A 19,203-nucleotide genomic window follows, 5' to 3' on the forward strand; every position below is an offset into this window, starting at 1 on the left:
GTGAGCGGACTCTTGTTTGCACAGACTAAAGACGAATTATCAAAATGAGCTCAAGACTCCAGATTTGACTTAGATATAAATTAAAACAGAGAAATACTTTAGCCTACCTTGTTCCTGCCTGGAGCCCAAGTTGCATTAAAAAACAAAAACAAAAACCTGAACAAGATCCCAGAGGGAGTGAGTGATAGGAGCCTCCTTTTGCCACCCTCCTGTGGTCCCAAGCTTTCTCTTTTCCCACTTCACAAGACTGTATATACTGCTCTGAGATTTTTAGAATAAAGATGCCCAAGAATATCACTACTCCCACCCTGTGAGGATTTCCCCAGTGCTCGGTTAGACTAAAAGTGAGACTCCTCCAGAGGCTTCCGGGTCCTATGTACTAGACGGTCAACACACCGAGGTTCAGAGTCACTTCATTTTTCCTGCAATTGGGCATGACCCCAGGACATGTCTCTGAGAACGCTGACACTTCCAGAAGCCAATGACCCTCTCACTGAGTTTCTCTCTGTCTTGGTCTCAAAATCAGTCAGGACAGCTTGTCACCTCAGGAGTGTTTCTGTTCAAGGAAACCTAAGCAACACTATAGGTTTGTCCCTCACACCCCGCAAACCTGCCTCCTCTGAGTGGGGCGAGGAGCTACTGAAACATTGAAATCATTAAAACTAGCAGAAGCCACAGCCCATGGTACTGGGAGAAAACTGGGAGGGAGAGAGAGGTGGAGAGGTATAAAGACCCAGTTGTGAAGGCGACCAGTGACCAAGATGTCAGAAGCCGCAAAGCTGACAGAAGCTGAATGGCCTCAAACCTGCTGCTCCTGAGCCCATTTCTTCTTTCAATGGAAAAAGCCTTTCCCTGCTCTTATGCGACTGGGCTGGAAGGGCCTTTGACTTATAACATGAAGCAGCCTCCAGAGCCTCTTGGGGCAAGTGATGGTCAAGAAGGCTCTGCCCAATCCCACCCTGCCCTTCCCACTCGTCAGAGGACCAGAAATTTCAGTCTTCCAGCTCCTGGGCTGATCTAGTGACTTGTAACAGGATTTCACTGGACCTCGAAACTTTGAAAGATGGGAAATACTGCCTGGGTCCTGGTCTCATTACAGAACTTACATACAGGATAAGAAGAGGAGTTTGGGGCCTGACACTTGACATCTTAGCAAAGGTTTCTGTTTGTTTAGGAGGGAAGAGGTAAAAGAAGGCAGTGTCTACTATGCTCTTTTCCATTTTCCATAACGCCTTACCTGAGAGCGTCTTCGTGAAATCCTCACAAAGACGCTCTCAGGTAAGGAGTTATGGGAAATGCCTTGGTTTACTCTTAAACTTTGCCCTTGAGGCATTTTCTTCATGGAGGGCATGTAAAATGTTGTCCGTTCAAGGAAGCACTCTAATTCTTATGTAGACTTTCTACAGAATGACTATGTATGAAAACTAAACTTGGTACTTCAGCAAAGAGGTTACTTCTCAGGGAAGGCCCATGGGCAAGTTTATACCAAATTCTGTGGTGCTGCCATTATTCCAAGGAGCCCTGATGGTGCAAAGTTTAAGTGCTTGGCTGCTAACCGAAAGGTCAGTGGTTTGAACCCACCCAAAGGCTCAAAGGAGTAAAGATCTGGCAATCCTCTCCCATTAAGATTAAAACTCAGGAAACCCTGTTGGGACAGTATTGTCTTCACTCTGGGCAGCAGTGACTCACAAATCCACTCGATGGCACCTAGCAACAAGAACAACAGGCCATTGCTCCCAATGTGCCTGAAACGCCTCTCTGGGGAAGGCCGGCCTTCAGAGCCAGCTCATGGCCACATCGGAATTGAGACTCATTTTTTGTTACCACACCTTATTTTGGGTCCCAAAATTTAGTTTCCATTTTATTCACCAGACTTGACTACAGACATCTTTCAGATATTGTCAAAATTAATTCTATTCTCTAATAATGATTTTCCATCAAGTGTATATTCCCAAGCATTTCCAAGAGACTGGAAAAACTTTCCAAAGAATCATGTCCAGCGCCATGTTGTGCAGTGACTACAGTATTAACACAGTATATTTACCCACATAGTGCCCACGTTTTCCGATTTCCTGAAATACGGCTGAAATTCCAAGTCTACCTCCTGAAGCACTTCCATTAGCGTCTCATTTGGGAGAAGTCTGGTGGCGATGAATTCTCTCAGTTTTCCTTCCCTAAGAATGGCACTGTTTTTTCTTTACTCCTGAAGGTAATGATTGGATATAGAAATCTGGGGTAATGTTTCTGATCTTCAGTGTTGAAAAAATGTTTTTTCACAACCTTTCGGCCTCTGTGGTTTTCTGATAATGAAGAAAGAGTCAGTGAAATTATTTTTCCCATGTGAAATCTATTGTTTTCTCTCTAGCTTCTTCCTGGGTATTTTCTTGATCTTTGTTATTCTGCAGTTGATTATGATGTACTGTATTTTTGTGCAAATAATGCACACATTATAGATATTTTTTGCCAACTGAGCCTTCCCCTTCCCAGGTACTCTTATGAGAACGGTGCCTACTTTTATTTATTTTTTTTATATGTTGGTGTAAAAAACTAGCACAGCATACTTGCAAATATGCCGGTTTGGGGGGAGGGGAGCGTGTGATTTGCAAAAAACACATAACACAATATTTGCATAAAAATATGATATTTTCACATAGAATTCTTTAGGATTAACCTGTTGGGGTTTGCTGACCTTCTGAAGCTGTAAGTTTACGTCTTTCATCAAATTTGGAAAGTGTTCACCCAGTATTTCATCAAATATGTTTTCCTACAGCACACATTTTCTCCACTTCTTCTGGAGTTCTAATAAATAAACAGACTTTTTCTCTAATTCTTGAGGCTCTGTTCATTTTTTTCCATATTTTTTCTCTCTTTTCAGAATAAATATTTTAAACTCATCTATTTTTTTTCTCTGTCATCACCATTCTGCTGTTGAAACTATCAAATGAATTTATTTCTACCATGTAAAATTTTCCTTTGCAAATAGCACCTATTATCTTTCCATTTATTTAAAAAGTGTCCCTGTTATTTCTTGGAGAATGATTAGAATAGCATTTTAAAATCTGTATCTTATGATTTCAAGACTACAAGTCCGGCTTAATTAATGAGAATTTTTTTCTTTTTTCTTTTTTGTTTTTAGCAGTCTATTGACCCAGTTATGTTCAGGCTCCAAGTTCTGTCCCATCTTCTGTATTCTATGATTCAAATGTTAGTTCAATTTTGAAGGCTTTGCAGCTGTATTCAGATCTAATCTATGTGCGCGCCACTCAGTCTGGAACCTTGATGGCGTTCTAACCCATAGTGCGGCTCTTAAAGGATTTGATAATGCTTCTTAGAGTCAGGGCAATGCAGATGCATCTGGGGGGTGAACCAGGAGTTCATGGCAAGTCTGCAGAATCTCTTTCTTGCACAGTCTCCTCTCTTTATTTCTCTCTGCTGTCTGAGTTCTGAAGGAGTGCTTTCCTGGCCCACTGGCAGGAATGCAGGGGCTTTAATCTCTTCATTCTGTCGTGCACATAAGTGACTGGTTCTACCTATGGGGCCAAAGCACTGGATGGACAACCAGCCAAAAGGCTGGCAGTTTGAACCTGTCAAGAAGCACCTCAGAAGACAAGCCTGGCGATCTGGTTTTGAAAAGTCTCAGCCTTTGAGGTAGAATTGACTAGGTTCCAGTTAACAGCAGAGAGAGAGAAAAAATATATTGGAGATTCCTCTACACTCGTTGGCCCTTCCATACTCTGGTCAGAGAGAAGGATTCTCCTCTGCCACAGTTTCACATGTCTGCCCACCTGCCCGTCTCTCTCCTTTACGGACCCTCTATCCCATTTATATGAGAGAGGGCTTCTCTTGGAGCTGTTTCTGTCCACAACAGATGTGCAGCTCCGGGATTTGGGCTCATTTAATTTCAACCTCTGGAATGTTCATACTCTATGTTCTGGTTTCCCACCCCCGCCCCATCCACCTTCAACAGTTTCCCTTGCAGAATCCTCAGATAGTGTCCCATGCATTTGTCCAGATACTTAGCTGTCAGTTACCAGCATAGCCACCGGCGGAAGTGCTGGTTGTGGTTGAGGGGGAAGGGACTGTACACTGCAGGAGCTGCAAGACCTGGCTGCCTTGTGTGAGCAGGACCGGGGTGTGCTGAGGGACGAGTGCTGAAGGTGCTGAGTCAAGGGGAGTTTAATATAAAGTTGGGTCAAGGAGAGTTTGTTGACAAGGATTTATTACCGTAGCAAGGGTTCTGGAAATGGGTTTAATATGCTGTGCGGTTGCTTTTGGAAGGTTGGAAAAGGCAACGGCCCAAATTCTATGAAATCGAAATGCCGGACCTACTGTGTCGGGTGTTGGAAGAAGAAATAAAAGCCTCCAATATGTGGGCATGTCTAAGTTAGTCTTCTGTAAGACCATTTCTTGGAGGTTCTGAAGGACACCCATTTCATCAAAAGAATAAGGAATGCGGAGATGAGGGGAGCACCAGCAATAAGGAGCTTACCAATATGTATCCTTTGCAGGGGGTCCCTGGGTGCCACAAACAGTTAAGTGTTCTATACTAGCTGAAAGTTTGGTGGTTTGAACCTACCCAAAGGCACCTCAGAAGACAGTCCTGACGATCTGCTTTTAAAGGATCACATCCTTGAAAACCCTACTGAACACTTCTACTATGCCCACATGGGGTGGTCATGAGTCAGTAATGACTTGATGACAGCTAACAAGAACAATTCTCTATAGGCTCAGGAAGAACAACTCTCTATAGGCTCAGGTTTTAGTGGGAGCTGGGCTGCCTAGTAGCAATGTAAATCATGGTATCCCAGCTGAACAGAGGCCAGGTGGAAGTACTTAACTGTCAGAAACAAGTTGTGTGTAGATTACCATAAAGGTCAGTAGCTCAGAGTATTAGTTATCTATTGGTGCATAACAAAATATCCCCAAACTTATCAGGTGTGAGATAAATGGAAAAATATTAAACCCATTCTGATAAATTTGGAACTAGACAAAAATTTTGGTATCACTCAACATAGTTTTTAGGTGAAGGAATGAACTAGAAAATTTAAATAACTAGTACAAGTATTAAAAGATATTTAAAATAATGATGATATAAGTACATACCTGCATAAAAGACAAATGCATCAAAATCAATGGTTTCTCTCCAGTATAGAATAAGGGTCTAAAATTGGCAAGGGTGGGAAGGGCAGACCGTTCTCTTTCCCCTACTACTTGACTGTACCACACTTTGTCCAAAAGTGTAAAATATTTAGCAATACATTGTTTTAACCAGAGCAGCAAAGGACCTCTATGAGGGAAAACAATGTATTAAAGTACATAAAATGAAACCTGAATATATGCAAAAATATGCCATATTTTCAACTGGAATGTCTTGTGAACTAAATGGAGGTCCTTAAAACTAATATATAAGTGGAATGCATTTCTAGCCGGAATATTAAGATAGTTGGTTTTGAACTGTATACAGTAATCATATGCTACAAATAGTACAGTAGATAACAAAGAATAGATAACAAAGAATATTCCTGTTGTCACGAGACTTGGAGGCGATTTTTGACTCAAAGCGATCCCATCTGACTGCCCCATAGGGTTTTCTAGGTTGTAATCATTACGGGAGCAGAACACCAGGTCTTTCTCCCTTGGAGCCACCTGGTGGGGTCAACCTGCCAAACTTTCTTTGGATTAGCAGTTGAGCACTTAATCGCTGCAAAACCAGGGCAGTTTTACCAAAGTAAAACATAAAAAAGCAGGATAGTAACAGGTGTCTACCTTGTTGGGTAACAGAACAAATTGATATGACATAGCATAGAAGCTGACAAGTCAACCAATGAAACAGAAAATCTGTTAAGAAGTCACAAGAACCATTGATACAAAGGTCGTATTTCAAGAAAATTATATTTATTTAATAAATGGTGCTGACTCAAGTGATCGTTCTGGGGGACAAAGCTTGCAAAAATGTGATACACAAATCATAGATTTAGAAAATCATGTGAAATGGAGATGACAAGGCTTAATAACAATTTCCATTTTACACAGAAGGATAAAAGTTAAGCACTTGAACAATGAGCAGTGAATTCAAACAGTTCATTCAGAGTAAATCCACATGCCCAATAAACATAGTCCAAGTTAAGAAAATATCAAACTGCCAGTGAAACTGGCACAATTTGAAAATCAGCACCACCTATGGCTGGCTGGGCTGTGGGGAGAAGGATGCCCTGAGACGTGGCTGGAGAGGTGCATTATGGCAGCCTCTAGGGGAAAGAAAAGGCCATGGCTCTGTACTTTTAACATTCTTTGAATTGGAAATCTCACTCTGTGGAGTCTATTCCACAGAAACAAATCCTGTAGTACACAAAGGATAGTTATTATTAATATGACCAAACTTTGACTGTCCATTGATGGTGGAATGATAGAGAACTTATGGTAAAGCTACATCCTCAATAAAACAGGGAGTCCTTAGAATGAAAAAGAGTTGTAGTAGTTGAGTGGGAGAAATCTCTATGAAGTATTATGGAAGTATTACTGAAACAATCAAGGTGCAGAGAAGTGTATATAAAATGAGCACATCTGGGTTAAACAATACCAATTGTTTGAATATGCTTGAATACCTGTTTATGTTTATGTGTGTGTATAAATGAGAAGAGAAGGATACATGCAAGTCTGTGCGTGCTTGTTTAAGCAAGGATAAGAGAGACTACTTACCACATTGTTAACCTGAATTACCTTGGATTCACTTGTGGGAAAGAACAGGAGGAGGAGAGTTAGAACATGCAGGAAGAGTGGACTTAAAAAGCATGAATGATAATGTTTCCATTTTAGTGGTGTTGTGTATGGACAAATAAATGTGTCTTGAGCAGAGAAAGCCAGAATATTCCTTAGAAGTAAGGATGGCTTTGGACATGTTATCAAGAGGGAGCAGTCCCTGGAAAAGGACATCATGCTTGGTAAAGCAGAGGTCCAGGGAAAAAGAGGAAGACCCTCAATGAGATTGATACAGTGGCTGCAACAGTGTGCTCAAATATAGCAACTATTATTAGGATTGCAATGACCGGGCCGAGTTTTGTTCTGCGGTGCCTAGGGTCACTGTGACTCAGAACTGACTTGATAGCTTCTAACAACAACATGTATAAGTCCAGATAAAGTGTACTGAGTTGCTATCATCTATTTAAATTATTCATGTAAGTTAAACACCCAAAAATATAGTGTTAGTGCCATATCTAATGACTTACAGAGAATCAAGGTAGAATGTCAAGTGAAAGAAGGGGCGAGAGCAATGTGGGTAGAGTGAGACCAAGTTTCCATAAAAGCAAACACCCCAGCAGATGTACTTGTGTACCTGTGACTGTGTATTTGTGTCCCTGCAGAGAAATGTAGGGAAGGACACACGTGTGTCTATTAACATTGGATACCTTGTGGGAGTGGGAGCAAATTACATATGAGGGTGGGACCCTGACATAACTTTTTTGTCATACAAATCTGTAATCTTGAAAATGTAATAAAAAACAATTTCAGAACTTTGGAAATTGATAAACATCATAGATACATGTATATTTTAACATGTTTCGTTAGATATTTTAAATAGGTGAAAATTTTCTGTAATGACAGACAAAAGATTTTAATCACTGGAAGGAGAGCACACCACAGACAGTAATAATCAGATCCAGTGCATTTCTTCTTGTTCTTGGAACCAGTGAGCTCTTCTGGTCTCTATAACTGGAAATGACCAAAAACAATTTTGGGAAGTCAGTAGAGTTACCCCTCAAACACGTTTGCAAGCACATGTCTACAGCTAAATGTAGAAGGCTGGACACCATGTGCGATTCACTAGGTAACTCATGATGCTCCAGAAAATTCTCTTTCCTGGATGTGCTGGTACCACCTCCTCCCTGCCTTGACCCACTGTATAACCCGCCTTTGTGCATTCGAGGCCCTTTTCAGGTCTGAGCCGAGAGCATAGAGGACATCAACTGGGAAGGTAGCTTTTAAGAAGAAAGATGTTGATCAAAAGACTTCAGAAAGCAGTACCTCCCCAGCCAGCCTCTCCCCAGCCTGGGAATGCCAACCCCTCCCACTCTGATACCTCTGAGAATCTCTGATTTTTTGTTCTGGATCCTTAGGAGACTGCAGAATTTACCTGGCCTGAACACCATGGCTCTTCTCTGCCTGTGACCCTCTCCCTCACAGGAGCTGTCTCTGTCACTCTGAGGCAGACACACAGGACAGACTGTGGATGGAGGTGCCCATCCTAGAGGCCCTGCCCTCCTTTCCTCTGCCCTCTGTGGTCTCATCTCCCAGAGAGATGGATGCATCCCTGTCATGTCCAGGGCTTCCCCACACCTGGGATTTGATGTTGTGACTGAGACTTGGTCTTTTTTGTCCACTGTTGAGTCTGGGCCTGAATTTGCCTCTTCCATCCATACCTCTGGTCACCTGTGTTCTCGCTGTTCTCCCCAGGTTAAGAAGCCTCTCCTCTATTTTGCTTCTTTCATCTCAGACGACCTTTTTCTTCCAGTTCTTTGACCTTGGGACAGGTCAGATTTGACCACAGGGGGGAAAAAATTAACAGGATTTATTGATGTGTCAAGAACTGGAATGTACAGCTTTATTTAAAGGAGAAGAAAAAGTTCCAAAGCTCTACCCCTTACCTGAGGACATGCTCTACAGGAAATATCCTGCAAGCCCTGGATCAACTCTTATCCAGAAATGGTTAACACCCAGGGGGATTTTTCTACACCACCTCCCACTTACATTCCCCTAATGAGGCAACAACAATGCATCCTAATCAGAACCCCAAATTCACCCTAGGAGACCAGAAGACATGGCTGGGGTGAATTCATTTTCCTTCACCGGGCCCTCCTCTCCTCCTGCCAAGCCCTACCTCTTTCTCTGCCTGTATGCTGCTGGGAAGGGACCCAGAGTCCTTGGTTTAGGGCTTTATGCTCACTGCTCACCTGCAGGCAGGTTTCCTGACACCCTGCCATCTCTCTGGCCACGCAGCGGAAGCAGTGCTCACGGGTCACCAGCCACTCCAGGGTGGCTGCGTGGGGGCTCTCCCCATGCTCCTCCCCTTGGTCGGTGGGGTCCAGAGTACAGGTCTGGGGTCCCTTCTGCCAGGGCTCCAGGGTGCTGACCAGGGACTCAGTGTTGGCCAGACTGGGGGCAGAGCCGATGGTGCTCTCCTCAGAGAGCTCAGCCTTAAAAGACCTGGGGCATCTTGCCCACGGGGTCAAAGGAGGTTTTGGTCTGCCGGGCGACCGCCACCCCCTTGACTGTGTGCACCTGGGTGAAATATGCGCACCTGACCCATCGCTTTCCTGGGGCAGCCCCGTAGCTGGAGGAGTGAGAGGTCTGCTTGGTGGAAGATGAAGGAAAAGAGCTCTCTGATGCTTTTGGAATCTTCCTGGGCCTGGAACTTGGGCTTTTTGTTTGGGATGTTGTTGACTCTTGGGCATTTTCCTCTTGGATAGAGACCTCTGAGAATAGAGAGTTAATTTACTTGAGCTTTCAGGGTCCTTATTCTCACCTGTGACCCCAAAGCTTTGGTCATAGGGACCCCTGGAGGCCTCTCCATCACCACAGCCTCCACCTCTGCAGACCCCATGGTTTCTTTCTTCTTCCCCAGAGACCCACCACCCTTTGGGGGCACTGCTGTGGAAGACAAAGTCTCTATTGTGGAGTGGCACTGTTTATGGTAGTTCATTTTTTAAGAAGTTATTTTTCTTTAATTCCACATTTATTGAATTCCAATGAGTTTGTTCCTTTGGAACTTAGAAATGACCTCATTCCCATGAAACTTCATAATAAATGTGTGACGTCATTGAAAGAAATTTTCTATGAGGGTTTTTTTCTTAGTAAATTTGGGGCGTAAGAACTCAAACAAGAGCAATGCTCACCTCTTTTCAACCTCTTTTCCTGAAAGGCTCTTTTTACGGAGAAGTTATACTTAAAGAGAAGAATGCGTATATTTAGTTAAGACTCTTACATGTATACCTCTTTCTTGTACCCTTCTTAACCAAGCTACAGTAGAGGATTAAAATTGCTTTTCTCGGAGTAGAAGCCCTTGTCCTTATTAGAGGAACTCCTTCAGCGTGAGGCAGAAAGAGATGTCCGTATCTGAGAACCTGATGCCAGAAACCTCAGACAGACAGCACAGAACCACCTTAACTGGGTGTGTCTGGGTGGGTTGCCTATGTCAACCTAAAGGTCTGTGTATGTTTGTGAATATGTGGGAAGGACTGTAGACTTCAGGATCCAGAAAGAGATAGAGCTAGGTCGTGTGTGTTGGATGGAGATAAAGCTCCAGAGACAAGATCCAGAGACGGAACCTGCCAGTACTGTGTTAGAGGGATACAGAGACCAAGGAGGGAGCAGAAAGCAGGGCTCAGCCACTGAAAGGCAGAATGGGGCAGCAACAGAAAAGACAAAGGTGGTACACTAGTTGGAGAAAGGATGGAGAACTGGGAATGATAGCAGAAACTGAGGTTAGCTATAGTTGGAATTTGAAAATTCTTGCTAGGCTTTGAAAACATCATGCTGATTGAAGAAAGTCACAAAAGGACAACTACTGTATGATCTTACTTGTATGAAATAAGCAAATATATAGAAACCGAAGATTATTGGGGGTTGCCAGCTGTGACAGGGAGGCGGGAAGGGCAAGTTTTTCCTTTGGGGGCATTGAGGTTATGTTAATGGTTGTAGAATGTTTTGGAAAAGGATACTGAGAATGGTTACATAACTTGAAGAATGTAATGAGCAGCAATGACTCATACGCTAGAAATTTTTGAGTAACTGTGTTTTGTATATTTTGAACGCAATTAAAAAAGGTTAAGATTGAAAAAAAAATCTATAGCTGTCTTTGCTTTGAAGAATTGTTAAGTCATTGTGAAAATATGGACAGGAGACCTTGGAGGAGAAGGAAAATCCCCAGAGCTAGAGGGCCAGAGCCTTCCTGGACCTTCTGCCTGAGACCAGGCTGAGGGCTGTGGCAGCTCACAGTGACTGGGAACTCTGGATGAACGTGTGTTACTATGCTCCATCACACCACCCACTCCCAAAACTTCCTGATACATTTTTTATATATTTTTAATTCACATGGTATATTCATTCAATCTCATTAAAAAATTAAGTGCAAGTCTCTGTAACCACACTTCTCCCTGGTCCTATACCCACGGCCCCAGTTGCCCATTTGCTTCCTTTCCACTAACAAAGCAGGAGGGTTCACAGATCTGACATGTCTACTCCTGTCCTGGAAAGCCCCTCAGATCATAGTTGAATTCTATAGTTCACTCAGGTATTTATTCCTTCATTTATTTATTCACATTACAAATTCTTATTGTCTACTAATTGACAGGAAGCTTGTCTACTAATTGACAGGAAGTTTTTTCAGGTCAAAGCCTCAGTGATCCCTTGTGGTCCTTGTTTCCATGGTGAATCAAACCCCTTGCTGCCCAGCACCCATCACACAGACTAAATTTCCTCCCACCCTTACCTCGGGCCTTAGAGAAAGGCCTCTTCCTCACGTATTGCTACTCCATCTGCCTGGGTGAAGATGAACCAGGAAGGATGGTCACCGGCAAGATATTTCTCCTCCTCCCATGTAGAGGTGATGTCCCAAACTCTCACAAGTTGGGGACATTGATTTAGGATGAACCATTTGTACTTTGGTATCCAAAGTCGCTCTCCCACAGGAGACCTCAGACTGACAAGCTCTCCGAAGAGCAGTTGGGATCTGAGTGAGCACCAAGGCGTCCAGTAACCCTCGTGTGACATCATCGCTGACATCGCTCAGTTCCGAGGGCCCACTTTGAACCCAAATGCAGCAACAAGAAAAAATATGCAACTGTTGTGGCAGGAGTTAGGAGGTTGAGAAGAGGGAAATTATATCTTAAAAATTAATTGAAATTTTTCCTCAAAGAGATTATCATTCCTGGGGAAGGGAACTGTGAGTTCAGGGAACAGCAGAGTGTGATGGGCTGTTTTTCTCCCAAACCCCTCCTCTGGCCTTGAATCACATCTCTCCAGCCATGGAGACACAATGTCCACTCTGAACATCTCTCAGGTCTCCTTTGCCACTTAGGCTTCACACAAGCTGTTCCCTCTGACTAGTGGACATTCTCTCCCTTCCTGTTGACTGGTTCTTCCCCCACGGTTCCCAGTCTGTGGTCCTGCTTTATGTATTCAGAGCACCTAGTAATCCTCCATCATAGCACTGGGTCATAGGAGACGCTCATTTTCAAATTCGTGTCTTCCAAATGGGTTGTAAATAACTTGGGGACAAAGACGGGGTCTGCCTCGTATTTGGCAGTCCCAGAAAGTCGGATAGTGCCTAACACATAAGACATACTCAGTATACCTGTGTTGATTAAATGAACCAAGACTCCCCCAAATCACTCACCCTTCACAGGCATCCAGTGCAGAATGGGGTTTTTTGGTCTGTTGCCTGGAGGTACCATCACTCGGTGGTGGAGTCTAGGCCACTCTCTCTTGAACTCCTGACTCTAAGCCCCAGGAAGTATGACTGTGAAGCTTCTTGGCCTGTCCACATGCTTCTCCCTTGGAGCCACTAAAAAGGGTAGGATTACAGCATCACAGAAAAGCAGGGAGACTCAGGACGTCTATGGTCAACCTGCCTGGGAGGCTTAGGAGAGCCCTCGGGGAAAGGTCCACTGTCCTCTGCTTGATCTGGAAGTCTGCTTTTGTTTGGGGAAATTTAGAGAAGGAACAAGCAAACTGTTGACACATTTTAAGGCAGAGTTTGGGAAGTTGTGTTTGGTAGGCAGAGGATAGCCTCAGGATTTGAAGGAAAATGAAAGGTGTCAACAGGGTAGCAGAGAGGGCTTGTTTTGTTTGACTACAGAAGGTAGAACAGGGAGAAGTGGTTGGAAACATAAGAAAAAATCTTCTGTCCATCCACTCATATTTCCACATTTAGGTCAAGCATCCCTTCTTGGTGGAAGACTTTCCAGCCCTACACCTGGTAGAATTTACCACCTCTGCTCTGTACTCTATTGTGCTTAAGAAACTTCTCTGCCACAACTCAAAACAGACTTGATTACATTTACTTGCTGTGATGGTTGCAAAAATGGCCACATGTTCTCCTCTGTCTGTATCCATGCATTCTTATATGACTTTGCAGCTCCCTTTGTCAAGAGCAAGAGTCTTCCTCCAGTCCTTGAACTGGGACTGATCTATGATTGCTTTGGCCTTTGGGACAGTACCAAGACTAATAGAAGTGGAGACTTGCAATGGCCAGACACCGTGGCTTGCCCTCTTAGGAAAAACCAAACCTATCGCTCTTGAACATATTCTAACTCATAGTGACCCTGAAGGACAGAGTAGAACTGCCCCATAGGGTTTCCAAGGCTGTAATCTTTACAGAAGGAGACTGCCACGTCTTTCTTCCACAGAGCGGCTGGTGGGTCCGAACTGAAGTCCTCTCCTTTAGCGACAGAGCCCTTAACCACTGCACCACCAGGGCTCCTCCTTGCCCTTTTGCTGCTCTTCAAACCCTGAGAACCCATAGGAACAGCCCAGGCCACCCTAATAAATGACAAAAACCATTAGAGAGAGAATCCAGCTGAGAAGATTTCAGACCCTCTGCCCGCCAGCTGACATGGTGGCTGATTCCAGATACATGAGGGAGTACAGCCGAGAGTGGCTGAGTCTGGTCCCGACCAGAAGAACCCCAAACTGCCAACCTGCAAAACTGTGAGCAAAGTAACTGGTTGTTATTTTAAGGCACTTTATTTTTGGGTCTTTCATTACACGTAATCAATAACTGATAGATTGGTTAACTGGGCTGTTTCTCTCACGAGACTGCAAGGAATCTTTCCTTAATCATTTCTGTATCAGCAGTATCCGGCAGAGTGTTGTTCACGTAGCCATTAGACAGTAGAAATTTCTTCATTTACATAATTAAAAAATTTCTGTCATTATGTTTTAATTTTCTTTTATGAATAAGATATGGCTGATTTGAAAGTCTAAGCTGAGCATACATGTATTTTTCTAAGGTATTAATCCTTTTTTCTTGCTATTACTGAAACATGTAGATGTAATTCCATATTATACTTCATATTCACTGTTTATATTTTTTTTATCATTCTACCTTTCCTGTTTCTTTTATTTTGTTTATTACTTTCTTTTTCCTTCCAGTGATTTCAAAGTTGTGTTATCAATTCCCGTTCTTTAATAGTAAACATGAGATCTTTTCACATGTTTATTTGGTATATTGTATCAAGTTCATATCTCAGTTCTTTCAAACAGTATGATTTTGCTAGTAGCCATCGAGTTGACGCCGACTAATGGTGAACTTAGGTTCAACAGAAGTAAACGTTGCCAGGTCCTGTGTCATCCTCACAACTGCCAGCAATTTAGATTCCATCATTACGGGTTATGTGCCAGTCCGTGTCACCAAGGGTCTCCCACAGCCTTGTTGGCCTTCTACTTCACCAACCGTGATATCCTCCTCTAGGACTGATTGATCCCTCCTGATGACATGTCCAAAGCAAGTGAGCTGGACAGTACTCTCTTGTGATCTGTAAGGCTTTAACTGGCTAATTTTCAGAAGTAGATCTCCAGGCCTTTCTTCCTAGTGTGTCTTAGTCTGGAAGCTCCACCGAAACCTGTCCACCATGGATAACCTGGTGATTTTTAAAACACTGGTGGCCTAGCTTCCAGCATCCTAGCAACATGCAAACCGACAGACGGGCGGTGATACAAACGGGATGTTGTTGTTGTTACGTGTCAGCAGGGCAGTTTCAGTTGAGAGCGACCCCACATACATGAGAAGGAAATGCCGCCATGTCCTATGCCGTCCTCACAACCGTTATCATGCTGGAGCCCAGTGTTACAGCCACTGTGTCAATCCGTCTCATTGAGGGTCTTCCTCTTTTTCACTTTCTACTTTCCAAGCATAATGTCCTTCTCCAGGGGTCCGTCTCTCCTCATAACACGTCCAAAGTATATGAGACAAACACTCACCATCCGTGCTTCTAAGGAATATTCTGGCTGTACATCTGCCAAGACAGATTTGTTTGTCCCTCTGGCAGTCCATGGTATATTCAATATTGCTCACCAACACCATAATTCAAAGGCAGCAATTCTTCTTTGGTGTTCCTTATACATTGTCCAGTTTTCACATGCATATGAGGCGATTGAAAATGTCATGGCTTGGGTCAGGCACACCTTAGCCTTCAAAGTGACACCTTTGCTGGTCAACACCTTCAAGAGTTCTTTTGCAGCAGATTTGCAATACATTATTTGGTTTCTTGATTGCTGCTTCCATGGGTTTTGACTGTGGAACCAAGTAAAATGAAATCCTTGATAACCTCAATCTTTTCTCTGTTTATCATGATGTTGCTTATTGGTCCAGTTGTGAAGATTTTTGTTTTTCTTATATTGAAGTGCAATCCCTACTGAAGGCTGTTGTCTTTGTACTTCATCAGTAACTGCTTCAAGTCCTCTTCACTTTCAGCAAGGTTGTGTTATCTGTGTATCATTGGTTGTTAATGAATCTTCCTCTAAACCAAATGCCGTGTTCTTGTTCATATACTGCAGTTTTTGGATTATTTGCTCAGCATACAGATTGAATAAATGTGATGAAAGGATACCACCCTGACACAAACTATTCCTGATTTTAAACCACATAGTATCCCCTTGTTCTGTCATAAAAACTGCCTCTTGGTCTATGTACAGGTTTCACATGAGCAAAATTAAGTGTTCTAGAATTTCCGTTCTTTGAAGTGTTATCCATAATTTGCTATGATTCACATAGTCTAATGCCTTTTCATATTCAATAAAATATAGGGAAACTTTTTTCTGGTATTCTTTGCTTTCAGCCAAGATCAGTCAGACATCAGTAATGATATTCCTCGTTCCATATCCTCTTCTGAATCCAACTTGAATTTCTGGCATTTTTCTGTCAATGTCCTTTTGCAACTTCTTTTTAATGATCTTCAGCAAAATTTTACTGGCTTTTGATATTAACGGTACTGTTCGATAGTTTCCGCATTTTGTTGAATCACATTCCTTGGAATGGGCACAAATATGTATCTCTTCCAGTGGGCTCGTGAAATTTCTCGGCATAGACAATTGAGCACCTCAAGCACTGCATCAGTTTGTTGAAACATCTCAACTGGTAATCTGTCAATTTTTGGAGTCTTGTTTTTTGCTAATGCCTTCAGTGAAGCTTGGACTTTTTCCTTCAGTACCATCAGTTCTTGATCATGCTACCTCCTGAAATGGTTGAACATCGACCCATTTTTTTGTTCTACAATCACGCTGTATATTCTTTCCACCTTATTTTGATGCTCCCTGTGTTGTTCAATATTTTGCCAATACAATTCTTCACTATTGCAACTCGAGGCTTGAATTTTTTCTTCAGTTCTTTTAGCTTCAGAGATGCCACGCGTGTTCTTCCCTTTTATTTTTCTAACTCCAGGTCTTCGCACATGTCATTATCATACTTGGTCTTCTTTAGCTGCCCTTTGAAATCTTCTCCTCAGCTCTTCTACTTCATCATTCCTTGCATTTGCTTTCACTACTTTACGTTCAAGAGCAAGTTTCAGAGTATCTCTGACATCCATTTTGTTTTTTTCTGTCAGTATAAGGGCTGTATTTGAGGGTACCATCATTTTTATAACTAGCAAGTGTTCTCGTCAGGGCAGTTATTGACTGTGGCTGGGCACCATCTAGTTCTTCTGGTCTCAGGCTGATGGAGTCTCTGGTTTGTGTGGCCCTTTAGGGAAGGCTTTTTATACAAGGACTTATACTTAAAGACAGAGCATAATTTGCATTTTTGTGTATAATTAAAAAAAAAAATTTTTTTTTTTAAAGCTTCTCCTTAAACCCTTAACCAGTTCACAGCAGGATATTAAAATTGCCTTTCCCTGAACGGAAAGCTCTCCCCATGTCATTATGAGAAATATTCCTTCAGTCTGAGGCATAAAGAGGTGTCCATATTTGAGAGTCTGAAGGCACAAAACTCAGTAGCCAAGACACAACCACATCAACTGAGTGTGTGTGTGGGTTGCATTTGTCAACATAAGGGTCTGTATTTTTCTAAGTATGAGGGTAGGATTGGTGAGTTAAGGAAGAAAGAGATGGAAGCAGCTTGGGAGGGGACTGCAAGCTCAGTGACAGACAGAAGATGTGGCGGGGGATCTCTCAAAAGGGTTTTAGAGGCCAGTCAGAAAACTAGGAAGCAGGAGGAAATAGGGCCAGTGGAGGCAGCACTGGAGTAGTGGTGGAGAGCAGCAAAGATAATGGTAGTGGGGAGGGCAAAAAAACTGGCCTGAAAAGAGTAGGCAATTTGAGACCCTAGACAAAATTCAGATTAAGCAGGAATGTAAAAAAATTCTATACCTATCTTTGCTGTGATGGTTTGTTAGACCCTTGGGGAGAGGTGGGGAGGAGACATAGGAGGAGAAGGGGAGTTCCTGGATCTAGGGGAGGAGTCTGCAAGCCCTCCTTCTGCCCTCAGTGAGGTGGGCCCTGGGGTCCTTCAACCTCCCACTCCCAGAACCTCCTGAGACCTTTTCTTAATTCTTCACATACTATATTAATATCATGTCATTAGAAAATATAATAACTAAGTATGCTTCTCTCTAACCACCATTTCCCCCATCCTACACTCTCTGCCCCACTGGCTTCCTTCCTTTCCACCAGGTACAGATCTAAACAATAGAGGGCCTTGTCTGCACCCGGTTTGGAAAGCATTCGAACCCCCAATGAATTCCTTAGTTTGATCCCTCACTTATTCCTACATTTGTTGTTGATATAAGACTTTGGTTAATTACCTACCAGATGACAGAAAGCGCTTTCTCAGGACAATCCTCCTTATGACCTTATCATTCACCCCAAATCCTTCATCTTGTCCCATCGTGGCTCTCTTTTGTGGTGGAAACCAGAGCCTTTGTTTTCTAGCACAGATCAGTCGGGGACAATTTTTCCTCTCACCCTTATCTAGAGTCTTAAAGAAAGGCTTTTTCCTCATGTATCACCGTTTCATCCTGTCTGGATGAAGATGTCCAAACATGATGGTCTTCCAAAGGATCTTTATACTTTCTACCAGTTCTTGATGATGCATGACCTTTTGATGACTTGGGGACTCTGGTTTAGTCAGGAATTTCCATGATTCGGCAGCTCCAGGTGCTCTCCCACAGGACCTCAGATTGACACCCTCCCCAAAAAGCAGGTGAGATCTGCGTGAGCACCATGGCTTCCATAACCCTGTGTGACATCATTGCTGACATTGCTCAGTTCCATGGGACCACTTTAAAGTGAAATAGGGCAAAAGGAAAACATGGAACTGTTTAAATAGGGGCTTGAAACCTGCCAGGCCCAGACTGTGAAAACAGGGCTTGTATTAAAAATGAATTGTAACTTTTCCCTGTACCCCATGGGGTTACTATCCCTTGGTGGGGAGAGAGAGAGTACAGGGAATCGTTACAGCGTGGCAGGGAATTGCTTTTTCCAAAACTGCTCATTTCAGCCTGTTGGAATCATGTCTCTCCAGCTCTGGTCATACAATGTCCACTCTGAATGCCTCTCAGGTCTCCTTAGCCTCTGAGGCTTCACACAGGCTCTTCCCTGTGACTAGAAGATTTTCTCTCCACTCCCATCTCCTGGCCTATCCTCTGGTGAAGCATGGTTAAAAGACCTGACCCCATGAAACAGACTGGGCTTATGACCTCACCCACAAATGCTAAGACTCAGGACTTTTGTGGTCAGCCAGAATGGGAGGTTTAGGAGTTGACTTGGGAAAAGTCCATGACCTCTGTATCTTCCATACTCTGCTTTCATTCTGGAAACTGTTTAGAAAAGGAACTAGCAAATAAGGAGATCATTTGAGGAAGAAATTAAGAAAGTTGGGGTGGTGATGGGGAAGAAGCTGACTTCTCAGAGTAAAATAAAAGTTTCAACAGGGAAATGCTAGGGGCTCATTTTCTGTGACTCCAATCTATAGAACAGGGAGGAGTGGTTGGAAAAAAAAAAAAAAAAAGATAATTTGTACCTATTCACAAATGTAGCAATTCCCTCAGTGGCCTCACCCTGTCCCCTCAGACTTCTCTCTGGAGAAGACATGGGGCTTCCTGGACCTGGGCCTTTTGTCACCCCTTAACTATCCAGTCATATTCCCAACTTGATTCAGGCATCACTTCCTGGTTGTGGTCTTCCCTAAATATTTTTCTGGTAGATTTGTTCACT

This window comes from Loxodonta africana, unplaced genomic scaffold (genome assembly GCF_030014295.1).
Source record: "Loxodonta africana isolate mLoxAfr1 unplaced genomic scaffold, mLoxAfr1.hap2 scaffold_98, whole genome shotgun sequence".
Taxonomy (NCBI): Eukaryota; Metazoa; Chordata; class Mammalia; order Proboscidea; family Elephantidae; genus Loxodonta; species Loxodonta africana.